Raw genomic sequence first — 15000 nt, 5'->3', positions numbered from 1 at the left:
CTCGCAGGCGCTTCTCCTGCCGGCAAGGTGAGGGGAAACCGGCCTTCGCCCGACGAGCGGGGACGCCGAGTTTTTTGAACGACGCGTCTCTCGCGCTGGAACCCAGAGAATACCGGGGCCTGCGGGGGGGGGGTGCTGAAGGACGACGCGGAGGAAGAGGCGGAGGACGAGGAAGGGGTGGGAGGGACTAGGCTCCTCCTTTATGCCTTCTGTCCAGCCTGACCTGCAAGCGACCACGTGTAACAGCAACCCCGAAGACCCTTTCGACCCTGGGCCCCGACGCGGGGGGACGGCGAAGTCGAGGGGGTCGGGAGAGGAGGCACGCCGGACAGCGTTACCCGTTAATGATCCTTTCGCAGGTTCACCTACGAAAACCTTGTTACGACTTTTACTTCCTCTAGATAGTCAAGTTTGATCGACTTCTCGGCGCTCCGCCAAGGCCCGCGAGGAGCCCCGGCGGGGCCGATCCGAGGACCTCACTAAACCATCCGATCGGTAGTAGCGACGGGCGGTGTGTACAAAGGGCAGGGACTTAATCAACGCGAGCTTATGACCCGCGCTTACTGGGAATTCCTCGTTCATGGGGAATAATTGCAATCCCCAGTCCCCATCACGAATGGGGTTCAGCGGATTACCCGCACCTCTCGGTGTAGGGTAGGCACACGCTGATCCAACCATTGTGGCGCGCGTGCAGCCCCGGACATCTAAGGGCATCACAGACCTGTTATTGCTCCATCTCGCGTGGCTGAACGCCACTTGTCCCTCTAAGAAGTTTGACGCCGACCGCGGAGGGCCGCGTAACTATTTAGCATGCCGGAGTCTCGTTCGTTATCGGAATTAACCAGACAAATCGCTCCACCAACTAAGAACGGCCATGCACCACCACCCACAGAATCGAGAAAGAGCTATCAATCTGTCAATCCTTTCCGTGTCCGGGCCGGGTGAGGTTTCCCGTGTTGAGTCAAATTAAGCCGCAGGCTCCACTCCTGGTGGTGCCCTTCCGTCAATTCCTTTAAGTTTCAGCTTTGCAACCATACTCCCCCCGGAACCCACAGACTCGTGGTTTCCCTCACGCTGCCCGGCGGGTCATGGGAATAACGCCGCCGGATCGCGGGTCGGCATAGTTTACGGTCGGAACTACGACGGTATCTGATCGTCTTCGAACCTCCGACTTTCGTTCTTGATTAATGAAAACATTCTTGGCAAATGCTTTCGCTTTCGTCCGTCTTGCGCCGGTCCAAGAATTTCACCTCTAGCGGCGCAATACGAATGCCCCCGGCCGTCCCTCTTAATCATGGCCCTGGTTCAGGAAACCCACAAAATAGAACCGGAGTCCTATTCCATTATTCCTAGCTCAGGTATTCAGGCGAGAAGCGGGCCCGCTTTGAACACTCTAATTTTTTCAAAGTAAACGCTCCGAGCCCCGTCCGGACACCCAGCCAAGGGCATCCGGGGGGCACCGGGAGACAGGGTCTGAGACAGGCGGTGGCACGCCTCGCGGCGGACCGCCAGCCCACTCCCGACATCCAACTACGAGCTTTTTAACTGCAGCAACTTTAATATACGCTATTGGAGCTGGAATTACCGCGGCTGCTGGCACCAGACTTGCCCTCCAATGGGTCCTCACCCATGGGTTTAGGATACGCTCATTCCGATTACAGGGCCTCGAAAGAGACCTGTATCGTTATTTTTCGTCACTACCTCCCCGTGTCGGGAATGGGTAATTTGCGCGCCTGCTGCCTTCCTTGGATGTGGTAGCCGTTTCTCAGGCTCCCTCTCCGGAATCGAACCCTGATTCCCCGTTACCCGTGGTCACCATGGTAGCCGACTATGGTACCATCGAAAGTTGATAGGGCAGACATTCGAATGAGACGTCGCCGCCGCGGAGGGCGCGCGATCGGCCCGAGGTTATCTAGAGTCACCAAAGCGGCCGGGGGGCCCGAGCCCCCCGGATGGGTTTTGGGTCTGATAAATGCACGCATCCCCCGAAGGGTCAGCGCTCGTTTGCATGTATTAGCTCTAGAATTACCACAGTTATCCGAGTAACGTGTGGAGCGATCAAAGGAACCATAACTGATTTAATGAGCCATTCGCAGTTTCACTGTACCGGCCGTGTGCACTTAGACCTGCATGGCTTAATCTTTGAGACAAGCATATGTTACTGGCAGGATCAACCAGGTAGTTTGCACCGTGGTCTGGGATGAACCACGAGTGACATCCGCCTCCCCTTCCGGGGGCTAGGAAGCAGCGGGTTGTAAGTGCGTGCGCCGTCAGGTCCAGACGCCATACAGGGCTACCCAGGACAGCTTCCGCGGCCAGTGTAAACGTGCTCGCGCACCGCCCTCTGGCCTTCGGACGCCGACCTCTCACCTTGATGCAAAGCTGTCCCATCCGGTCATGCCCGCACCGTACCCCGTCCACCTCCTCCGGAGGTGCGGACGGCCGACTCCAGGTGCTTTCGGCGTTCCCTCTCTTCACGCCGTTTTGATTTTCGTGGGCCGCTGGTGGGGGGACAAGGGAAAGACCTCGTCGAATTCCCTCCCCCCTAGCCTCGCTCAACCTACGTTTCGTGATGTAACCAAGAAGAGTGATTCGTGGGCCCAGGTAGGTTTGAAGAGGAGGCCAACAAAGCAGGGCACTCCCTTCCTCCCAAACCACAGACACCAGTATAGGACAACTGAGTAGACAGACTGGCCGTCTGAGTCTCCCCCAGAGAGTTCTGGGATGGGTTACAAATAACCCCCACCCCCCATCAGAGGCTTGACCCGCTAGAACCAGGGAGGATCTGTCAAAACCGCTCTCCACATCAGAAGTTCTGGATCAGCCGGGGCTGGTCGGCAGACGTCCACCTAAGGCCGTGGCCTAACCCCGTGTGGGGGGATAGCGCTCGCACCCGTACACGTGGACACCCGCTCGTCAAATGGCTGGCTCCTCACTTACCGTAGGGGGAATGGTTTGCCTACCCCTGGCGGGTCTGGTACTCCACTCTACCAAACAAGGAAGCAACACACCAATAGACCCCTGCAACACCGGGCAGCTTTGGGCAGTGTCACTACACTCCTCCTTGTTCTTCACGTTCCTTCCGTGGTGATTTTTTTTTTTTTTTCGTGGCCATTGCCGTGCATGGCTTCCCCATCGCTTTGCATGCTCTCCATTGCCTCGTGCTGCTTCACCATTGGTCTCACCTGGAGACCGAAGCCGCTCTCCCAGTAACCCGATGGTACCTGGCCAGAAAACCCCGTGCCCGATTTCATCTAGGACAAGGGCCAAACCACAGACCGTGCCCGTCCAGGGTCAACCCCTGGTCGGACAGGCCTGGTGGGTCGATACCATGGATGTGGCAGGCCGACGAGAATCCACTGGTACATTTACAAACACGCCCACCCTGGTGGCATGGCTGTACGACCCATCGTCGAAGCACGCTGCGGCGGACTGAGCCATTGGATCCAGTTGCCTGGGCGTACACTCAGCCCAACAGACGCACTCGGGTCGGGGAGAGCAAAGCAGACTGTGTGCCTGGATGTGCCCACTTCCATAGGGGAATCGGCATGATGGTTCACTTAACCCGAGGAGGGCTCCCCTCGCGGGATAAGCACCCCCCTCGGGGGATGGGGGGGGGGGGGGGGCATCCAGAGCACACCACTTTCCGGTAGGGGACAGGCGTTTGATCATGTGTCCGAGGGAGAGCTCCCCTTGCCGGCCGAACACCCCTCGGACTCCCCTTGGGCTTCCAGAGAACGCCACTGGATGAATTTAGTGCTTGGACCCCATTGATTCTCTTTGCTCTCCCATATACCCGACGGGACCTATTTGCAAAACCCCGTGCCAACCAGACCTCCAGGAAGGGGGCTGGCGGCTAACCATGCCCAGCAGGGTGCACCCTGGTCGGACACTTTGGGAGGGTCGAGAGCCTGGAAGTGCCACCCGGGGGAGTAATTCTGATTTCCGTTTTAATGCACTCAGGGACAGCCCGAGGACCTCTGTAGTGCACCTGAGGCGGACTGAGCCGTCGGGTCCAGGGGTCTGGAGTTCGGAACCTCCAGGGTTCACCTGGCTGTTCTCTTAGCCCGGCAGGGTGCACCCTGGTCGGACACTTTGGGAGGGTCGAGAGCCTGGATGTGCCACCCCGACGAGTAATGAGTTTTCCCTTCGTATCTCTTCCGGACCAGGTCCGATTCGCACGAAACTCGCTGGGCATGGCCAGGAGCGCCCCCTGCTGCCCACGCCACCGTCCCCGCGCTTCTACTCCCGAGGGCCGAGGAGACAGCGAAGCGTGGGTCGGGTCGCCTGCTTCCAGGGTCTCCCTGGTACTCTCCAGTCTCCCGAGTCCATCGGGTCCGACCTCGTATTTTTAGCCCAGACGGGGAATGAGAAAGGGGCCCCCGACCGCCCGAGGGCGGGCGCTCGCTTCTCAGCCTAGGAACGTCCGATTCCCACGAAACTTTTACGCCAGACGTTCCTGGCAGCGAGCGCGTTCAAAGGTGACCCGCGCTGCTTCTCTCCTCCCAAGGGCCGAAGAGATATTCGTCTTCAAACCCGACCGGCCCTGTGTTTGCCGCCCCGGCGGTTTTAAAAAATCATAGCGTAAAAACGGTGGGTGCGCTTCGCCTGCCGCTTGGACAGCGTTAAACGGCAGCCCCGGCTCTTTCCAAAGGGCCCTCAACCGACTTTCTGCTCCCAAGGAGCCCAGAGATATGAAACCGATAAATCAAAACCCCGTGCCAACCAGACCTCCAGGAAGGGGGCTGGCGGCTAACCATGCCCGGCAGGGTGCACCCTGGTCGGACGCTTTGGGAGGGTCGAGAGCCTGGATGTGCCACCCCGACGAGTAATGAGTTTTCCCTTCGTATCTCTTCCGGACCAGGTCCGATTCGCACGAAACTCGCTGGGCATGGCCAGGAGCGCCCCCTGCTGCCCACGCCACCGTCCCCGCGCTTCTACTCCCGAGGGCCGAGGAGACAGCGAAGCGTGGGTCGGGTCGCCTGCTTCCAGGGTCTCCCTGGTACTCTCCAGTCTCCCGAGTCCATCGGGTCCGACCTCGTATTTTTAGCCCAGACGGGGAATGAGAAAGGGGCCCCCGACCGCCCGAGGGCGGGCGCTCGCTTCTCAGCCTAGGAACGTCCGATTCCCACGAAACTTTTACGCCAGACGTTCCTGGCAGCGAGCGCGTTCAAAGGTGACCCGCGCTGCTTCTCTCCTCCCAAGGGCCGAAGAGATATTCGTCTTCAAACCCGACCGGCCCTGTGTTTGCCGCCCCGGCGGTTTTAAAAAATCATAGCGTAAAAACGGTGGGTGCGCTTCGCCTGCCGCTTGGACAGCGTTAAACGGCAGCCCCGGCTCTTTCCAAAGGGCCCTCAACCGACTTTCTGCTCCCAAGGAGCCCAGAGATATGAAACCGAAAAATCAAAACCCCGTGCCAACCAGACCTCCAGGAAGGGGGCTGGCGGCTAACCATGCCCGGCAGGGTGCACCCTGGTCGGACGCTTTGGGAGGGTCGAGAGCCTGGATGTGCCACCCCGACGAGTAATGAGTTTTCCCTTCGTGTATCTCTTCCGGACCAGGTCCGATTCGCACGAAACTCGCTGGGCATGGCCAGGAGCGCCCCCTGCTGCCCACGCCACCGTCCCCGCGCTTCTACTCCCGAGGGCCGAGGAGACAGCGAAGCGTGGGTCGGGTCGCCTGCTTCCAGGGTCTCCCTGGTACTCTCCAGTCTCCCGAGTCCATCGGGTCCGACCTCGTATTTTTAGCCCAGACGGGGAATGAGAAAGGGGCCCCCGACCGCCCGAGGGCGGGCGCTCGCTTCTCAGCCTAGGAACGTCCGATTCCCACGAAACTTTTACGCCAGACGTTCCTGGCAGCGAGCGCGTTCAAAGGTGACCCGCGCTGCTTCTCTCCTCCCAAGGGCCGAAGAGATATTCGTCTTCAAACCCGACCGGCCCTGTGTTTGCCGCCCCGGCGGTTTTAAAAAATCATAGCGTAAAAACGGTGGGTGCGCTTCGCCTGCCGCTTGGACAGCGTTAAACGGCAGCCCCGGCTCTTTCCAAAGGGCCCTCAACCGACTTTCTGCTCCCAAGGAGCCCAGAGATATGAAACCGATAAATCAAAACCCCGTGCCAACCAGACCTCCAGGAAGGGGGCTGGCGGCTAACCATGCCCGGCAGGGTGCACCCTGGTCGGACGCTTTGGGAGGGTCGAGAGCCTGGATGTGCCACCCCGACGAGTAATGAGTTTTCCCTTCGTATCTCTTCCGGACCAGGTCCGATTCGCACGAAACTCGCTGGGCATGGCCAGGAGCGCCCCCTGCTGCCCAGGCCTGGCTCTGGGCCTGGGCACACTTCATTCACTTTGTACCTTTAAATCATACTACTACTACTACTACTACCACCAGAATTCCAGGGCCAAGAGGTCACACAGTCATACACAGCAAAGTAGCTCTGGGCCTGGGCACACTTCAAGAAGTTTGTCCCTTTATTAAGCCTAGAAATAGACTTCCAGGCCCAAGAGTTCAAACACATTCATGCCCAGCAAAGTAGCTCTGGGCCTGGGCACACTTCAATCACTTTGTGCCTTTAAATCATACTACTACTACCAGACTTCCAGGCCCAAGAGGTCAAACACAGTCATGCCCAGCAAAGTAGCTCTGGGCCTGGGCACACTTCATTCACTTTGTGCCTTTAAATCATACTACTACTACCACCAGAATTCCAGGGCCAAGAGGTCACACAGTCATACACAGCAAAGTAGCTCTGGGCCTGGGCACACTTCAAGAAGTTTGACCCTTTATATAAGCCTAGAAATAGACTTCCAGAGCCAAGAGGTCAAACACAGTCATGCACAGCAAAGTAGCTCTGGGCCTGGGCACACTTCAAGCACTTTGTGCCTTTAAATCATACTACTACTACTACTACTACTACTACTACTACTACTACCAGACTTCCAGGCCCAAGAGTTCAAACACATTCATGCCCAGCAAAGTAGCTCTGGGCCTGGGCACACTTCATTCACTTTGTGCCTTTAAATCATACTACTACTACCACCAGACTTCCAGGGCCAAGAGGTCAACCACAGTCATGCACAGCAAAGTAGCTCTGGGCCTGGGCACACTTCAAGATGTTTGACCCTTTATATAAGCCTAGAAATAGACTTCCAGGCCCAAGAGTTCAAACACATTCATGCCCAGCAAAGTAGCTCTGGGCCTGGGCACACTTCAATCACTTTGTGCCTTTAAATCATACTACTACTACCACCAGACTTCCAGGCCCAAGAGGTCAAACACAGTCATGCCCAGCAAAGTAGCTCTGGGCCTGGGCACACTTCAATCACTTTGTGCCTTTAAATCATACTACTACTACCACCAGACTTCCAGGCCCTGGAGGTCACACCTTCATGCCTAGCAAGGTTGCTTTACACCTGCGCACACTTCAGACCGTTTCACTCTTTTAATCCTTCAAAGTACCACATTTCCAGACCCAAGAGGTCACAGAATCATGCCCAGCAAAGTAGCTCTGGGCCTGGGCACACTTCAATCACTTTGTGCCTTTAAATCATACTACTACTACCAGACTTCCAGGCCCCAGAGGTCAAACACAGTCATGCCCAGCAAAGTAGCTCTGGGCCTGGGCACACTTCAAGAAGTTTGACTCTTTATATAAGCCTAGAAATAGACTTCCAGAGCCAAGAGGTCAAACACAGTCATGCACAGCAAAGTAGCTCTGGGCCTGGGCACACTTCATTCACTTTGTACCTTTAAATCATACTACTACTACCAGACTTCCAGGCCCAAGAGTTCAAACACATTCATGCCCAGCAAAGTAGCTCTGGGCCTGGGCACACTTCAATCACTTTGTGTCTTTAAATCATACTACTACTACCAGACTTCCAGGCCCCAGAGGTCAAACACAGTCATGCCCAGCAAAGTAGCTCTGGGCCTGGGCACACTTCAAGAAGTTTGACCCTTTATATAAGCCTAGAAATAGACTTTCAGGCCCAAGAGGTCAAACACAGTCATGCCCAGCAAAGTAGCTGTGGGCCTGGGCACACTTCATTCACTTTGTACCTTTAAATCATACTACTACTACTACTACTACTACTACTACTACTACTACTACTACTACCAGACTTCCAGGCCCAAGAGGTCAAACACAGTCATGCCCAGCAAAGTAGCTCTGGGCCTGGGCACACTTCAAGAAGTTTGACCCTTTATATAAGCCTAGAAATAGACTTCCAGGCCCAAGAGTTCAAACACATTCATGCCCAGCAAAGTAGCTCTGGGCCTGGGCACACTTCAATCACTTTGTGCCTTTAAATCATACTACTACTACCAGACTTCCAGGCCCCAGAGGTCAAACACAGTCATGCCCAGCAAAGTAGCTCTGGGCCTGGGCACACTTCAAGAAGTTTGACCCTTTATATAAGCCTAGAAATAGACTTCCAGAGCCAAGAGGTCAAACACAGTCATGCCCAGCAAAGTAGCTCTGGGCCTGGGCACACTTCAATCACTTTGTGCCTTTAAATCATACTACTACTACCACCAGACTTCCAGGCCCAAGAGGTCAAACACAGTCATGCCCAGCAAAGTAGCTCTGGGCCTGGGCACACTTCAATCACTTTGTGCCTTTAAATCATACTACTACTACCACCAGACTTCCAGGCCCTGGAGGTCACACCTTCATGCCTAGCAAGGTTGCTTTACACCTGCGCACACTTCAGACCGTTTCACTCTTTTAATCCTTCAAAGTACCACATTTCCAGACCCAAGAGGTCACAGAATCATGCCCAGCAAAGTAGCTCTGGGCCTGGGCACACTTCAATCACTTTGTGCCTTTAAATCATACTACTACTACCAGACTTCCAGGCCCCAGAGGTCAAACACAGTCATGCCCAGCAAAGTAGCTCTGGGCCTGGGCACACTTCAAGAAGTTTGACCCTTTATATAAGCCTAGAAATAGACTTCCAGAGCCAAGAGGTCAAACACAGTCATGCACAGCAAAGTAGCTCTGGGCCTGGGCACACTTCATTCACTTTGTACCTTTAAATCATACTACTACTACCAGACTTCCAGGCCCAAGAGTTCAAACACATTCATGCCCAGCAAAGTAGCTCTGGGCCTGGGCACACTTCAATCACTTTGTGTCTTTAAATCATACTACTACTACCAGACTTCCAGGCCCCAGAGGTCAAACACAGTCATGCCCAGCAAAGTAGCTCTGGGCCTGGGCACACTTCAAGAAGTTTGACCCTTTATATAAGCCTAGAAATAGACTTTCAGGCCCAAGAGGTCAAACACAGTCATGCCCAGCAAAGTAGCTGTGGGCCTGGGCACACTTCATTCACTTTGTACCTTTAAATCATACTACTACTACTACTACTACTACTACTACTACTACTACTACTACTACCAGACTTCCAGGCCCAAGAGGTCAAACACAGTCATGCCCAGCAAAGTAGCTCTGGGCCTGGGCACACTTCAAGAAGTTTGACCCTTTATATAAGCCTAGAAATAGACTTCCAGGCCCAAGAGTTCAAACACATTCATGCCCAGCAAAGTAGCTCTGGGCCTGGGCACACTTCAATCACTTTGTGCCTTTAAATCATACTACTACTACCAGACTTCCAGGCCCCAGAGGTCAAACACAGTCATGCCCAGCAAAGTAGCTCTGGGCCTGGGCACACTTCAAGAAGTTTGACCCTTTATATAAGCCTAGAAATAGACTTCCAGAGCCAAGAGGTCAAACACAGTCATGCCCAGCAAAGTAGCTCTGGGCCTGGGCACACTTCAATCACTTTGTGCCTTTAAATCATACTACTACTACCACCAGACTTCCAGGCCCAAGAGGTCAAACACAGTCATGCCCAGCAAAGTAGCTCTGGGCCTGGGCACACTTCAATCACTTTGTGCCTTTAAATCATACTACTACTACCACCAGACTTCCAGGCCCTGGAGGTCACACCTTCATGCCTAGCAAGGTTGCTTTACACCTGCGCACACTTCAGACCGTTTCACTCTTTTAATCCTTCAAAGTACCACATTTCCAGACCCAAGAGGTCACAGAATCATGCCCAGCAAAGTAGCTCTGGGCCTGGGCACACTTCAATCACTTTGTGCCTTTAAATCATACTACTACTACCAGACTTCCAGGCCCCAGAGTCAAACACAGTCATGCCCAGCAAAGTAGCTCTGGGCCTGGGCACACTTCAAGAAGTTTGACCCTTTATATAAGCCTAGAAATAGACTTCCAGAGCCAAGAGGTCAAACACAGTCATGCACAGCAAAGTAGCTCTGGGCCTGGGCACACTTCATTCACTTTGTACCTTTAAATCATACTACTACTACCAGACTTCCAGCCCAAGAGTTCAAACACATTCATGCCCAGCAAAGTAGCTCTGGGCCTGGGCACACTTCAATCACTTTGTGTCTTTAAATCATACTACTACTACCAGACTTCCAGGCCCCAGAGGTCAAACACAGTCATGCCCAGCAAAGTAGCTCTGGGCCTGGGCACACTTCAAGAAGTTTGACCCTTTATATAAGCCTAGAAATAGACTTTCAGGCCCAAGAGGTCAAACACAGTCATGCCCAGCAAAGTAGCTGTGGGCCTGGGCACACTTCATTCACTTTGTACCTTTAAATCATACTACTACTACTACTACTACTACTACTACTACTACTACTACTACTACCAGACTTCCAGGCCCAAGAGGTCAAACACAGTCATGCCCAGCAAAGTAGCTCTGGGCCTGGGCACACTTCAGAAGTTTGACCCTTTATATAAGCCTAGAAATAGACTTCCAGGCCCAAGAGTTCAAACACATTCATGCCCAGCAAAGTAGCTCTGGGCCTGGGCACACTTCAATCACTTTGTGCCTTTAAATCATACTACTACTACCAGACTTCCAGGCCCCAGAGGTCAAACACAGTCATGCCCAGCAAAGTAGCTCTGGGCCTGGGCACACTTCAAGAAGTTTGACCCTTTATATAAGCCTAGAAATAGACTTCCAGAGCCAAGAGGTCAAACACAGTCATGCCCAGCAAAGTAGCTCTGGGCCTGGGCACACTTCAATCACTTTGTGCCTTTAAATCATACTACTACTACCACCAGACTTCCAGGCCCAAGAGGTCAAACACAGTCATGCCCAGCAAAGTAGCTCTGGGCCTGGGCACACTTCAATCACTTTGTGCCTTTAAATCATACTACTACTACCACCAGACTTCCAGGCCCTGGAGGTCACACCTTCATGCCTAGCAAGGTTGCTTTACACCTGCGCACACTTCAGACCGTTTCACTCTTTTAATCCTTCAAAGTACCACATTTCCAGACCCAAGAGGTCACAGAATCATGCCCAGCAAAGTAGCTCTGGGCCTGGGCACACTTCAATCACTTTGTGCCTTTAAATCATACTACTACTACCAGACTTCCAGGCCCCAGAGGTCAAACACAGTCATGCCCAGCAAAGTAGCTCTGGGCCTGGGCACACTTCAAGAAGTTTGACCCTTTATATAAGCCTAGAAATAGACTTCCAGAGCCAAGAGGTCAAACACAGTCATGCACAGCAAAGTAGCTCTGGGCCTGGGCACACTTCATTCACTTTGTACCTTTAAATCATACTACTACTACCAGACTTCCAGGCCCAAGAGTTCAAACACATTCATGCCCAGCAAAGTAGCTCTGGGCCTGGGCACACTTCAATCACTTTGTGTCTTTAAATCATACTACTACTACCAGACTTCCAGGCCCCAGAGGTCAAACACAGTCATGCCCAGCAAAGTAGCTCTGGGCCTGGGCACACTTCAAGAAGTTTGACCCTTTATATAAGCCTAGAAATAGACTTTCAGGCCCAAGAGGTCAAACACAGTCATGCCCAGCAAAGTAGCTGTGGGCCTGGGCACACTTCATTCACTTTGTACCTTTAAATCATACTACTACTACTACTACTACTACTACTACTACTACTACTACTACTACTACCAGACTTCCAGGCCCAAGAGGTCAAACACAGTCATGCCCAGCAAAGTAGCTCTGGGCCTGGGCACACTTCAAGAAGTTTGACCCTTTATATAAGCCTAGAAATAGACTTCCAGGCCCAAGAGTTCAAACACATTCATGCCCAGCAAAGTAGCTCTGGGCCTGGGCACACTTCAATCACTTTGTGCCTTTAAATCATACTACTACTACCAGACTTCCAGGCCCCAGAGGTCAAACACAGTCATGCCCAGCAAAGTAGCTCTGGGCCTGGGCACACTTCAAGAAGTTTGACCCTTTATATAAGCCTAGAAATAGACTTCCAGAGCCAAGAGGTCAAACACAGTCATGCCCAGCAAAGTAGCTCTGGGCCTGGGCACACTTCAATCACTTTGTGCCTTTAAATCATACTACTACTACCACCAGACTTCCAGGCCCAAGAGGTCAAACACAGTCATGCCCAGCAAAGTAGCTCTGGGCCTGGGCACACTTCAATCACTTTGTGCCTTTAAATCATACTACTACTACCACCAGACTTCCAGGCCCTGGAGGTCACACCTTCATGCCTAGCAAGGTTGCTTTACACCTGCGCACACTTCAGACCGTTTCACTCTTTTAATCCTTCAAAGTACCACATTTCCAGACCCAAGAGGTCACAGAATCATGCCCAGCAAAGTAGCTCTGGGCCTGGGCACACTTCAATCACTTTGTGCCTTTAAATCATACTACTACTACCAGACTTCCAGGCCCCAGAGGTCAAACACAGTCATGCCCAGCAAAGTAGCTCTGGGCCTGGGCACACTTCAAGAAGTTTGACCCTTTATATAAGCCTAGAAATAGACTTCCAGAGCCAAGAGGTCAAACACAGTCATGCACAGCAAAGTAGCTCTGGGCCTGGGCACACTTCATTCACTTTGTACCTTTAAATCATACTACAACCAGACTTCCAGGCCCAAGAGGTCACACAGTCATGCCCAGCAAAGTAGCTCTGGGCCTGGGCACACTTCAATCACTTTGTGTCTTTAAATCATACTACTACTACCAGACTTCCAGGCCCCAGAGGTCAAACACAGTCATGCCCAGCAAAGTAGCTCTGGGCCTGGGCACACTTCAAGAAGTTTGACCCTTTATATAAGCCTAGAAATAGACTTTCAGGCCCAAGAGGTCAAACACAGTCATGCCCAGCAAAGTAGCTGTGGGCCTGGGCACACTTCATTCACTTTGTACCTTTAAATCATACTACTACTACTACTACTACTACTACTACTACTACTACTACTACTACTACCAGACTTCCAGGCCCAAGAGGTCAAACACAGTCATGCCCAGCAAAGTAGCTCTGGGCCTGGGCACACTTCAAGAAGTTTGACCCTTTATATAAGCCTAGAAATAGACTTCCAGGCCCAAGAGTTCAAACACATTCATGCCCAGCAAAGTAGCTCTGGGCCTGGGCACACTTCAATCACTTTGTGCCTTTAAATCATACTACTACTACCAGACTTCCAGGCCCCAGAGGTCAAACACAGTCATGCCCAGCAAAGTAGCTCTGGGCCTGGGCACACTTCAAGAAGTTTGACCCTTTATATAAGCCTAGAAATAGACTTCCAGAGCCAAGAGGTCAAACACAGTCATGCCCAGCAAAGTAGCTCTGGGCCTGGGCACACTTCATTCACTTTGTACCTTTAAATCATACTACTACTACCAGACTTCCAGGCCCAAGACGTCAAACACAGTCATGCCCAGCAAAGTAGCTCTGGGCCTGGGCACACTTCATTCACTTTGTACCTTTAAATCATACTACTACTACTACTACTACTACTACTACTACTACTACCAGACTTCCAGGCCCAAGAGGTCAAACACAGTCATGCCCAGCAAAGTAGCTCTGGGCCTGGGCACACTTCAATCACTTTGTGCCTTTAAATCATACTACTACTACCAGACTTCCAGGCCCCAGAGGTCAAACACAGTCATGCCCAGCAAAGTAGCTCTGGGCCTGGGCACACTTCAAGAAGTTTGACCCTTTATATAAGCCTAGAAATAGACTTCCAGAGCCAAGAGGTCAAACACAGTCATGCCCAGCAAAGTAGCTCTGGGCCTGGGCACACTTCATTCACTTTGTACCTTTAAATCATACTACTACTACCAGACTTCCAGGCCCAAGACGTCAAACACAGTCATGCCCAGCAAAGTAGCTCTGGGCCTGGGCACACTTCATTCACTTTGTACCTTTAAATCATACTACTACTACTACTACTACTACTACTACTACTACTACTACTACTACCAGACTTCCAGGCCCAAGAGTTCAAACACATTCATGCCCAGCAAAGTAGCTCTGGGCCTGGGCACACTTCAATCACTTTGTGCCTTTAAATCATACTACTACTACCACCAGACTTCCAGGCCCAAGAGGTCAAACACAGTCATGCCCAGCAAAGTAGCTCTGGGCCTGGGCACACTTCAATCACTTTGTGCCTTTAAATCATACTACTACTACCAGACTTCCAGGCCCAAGAGTTCAAACACATTCATGCCCAGCAAAGTAGCTCTGGGCCTGGGCACACTTCAATCACTTTGTGCCTTTAAATCATACTACTACTACTACCACCAGACTTCCAGACCCAAGAGGTCAAACACAGTCATGCCCAGCAAAGTAGCTCTGGGCCTGGGCACACTTCAAGAAGTTTGACCCTTTATATAAGCCTAGAAATAGACTTCCAGGCCCAAGAGGTCAAACACAGTCATGCCCAGCAAAGTAGCTCTGGGCCTGGGCACACTTCATTCACTTTGTACCTTTAAATCATACTACTACTACTACTACTACTACTACTACTACTACTACTACCAGACTTCCAGGCCCAAGAGGTCAAACACAGTCATGCCCAGCAAAGTAGCTCTGGGCCTGGGCACACTTCATTCACTTTGTGCCTTTAAATCATACTACTACTACCACCAGACTTCCAGGCCCAAGAGGTCAAACACAGTCATGCCCAGCAAAGTAGCTCTGGGCCTGGGCACACTTCAATCACTTTGTGCC

At 52.4% G+C, this 15000-nt stretch overlaps 1 non-coding gene across 1 annotated transcript; it reads right to left on the bottom strand.

Moving 5' to 3' along the window:
- Window positions 1–342: 342 nt before the first annotated feature.
- On the bottom strand, window positions 343–2181 carry LOC145654616 (18S ribosomal RNA). The gene has a single exon (XR_014120824.1). It is a non-coding gene; the product is annotated as an 18S ribosomal RNA (ribosomal RNA).
- Between the last annotated feature and the right edge of the window lie 12819 nt (window positions 2182–15000).

This window comes from Electrophorus electricus, unplaced genomic scaffold, assembly GCF_041902795.1.
Source record: "Electrophorus electricus isolate QZ-2024a unplaced genomic scaffold, ASM4190279v1 Scaffold139, whole genome shotgun sequence".
Classification (NCBI taxonomy): Eukaryota; Metazoa; Chordata; class Actinopteri; order Gymnotiformes; family Gymnotidae; genus Electrophorus; species Electrophorus electricus.
This window is presented reverse-complemented; position numbering and strand designations above follow the sequence as displayed.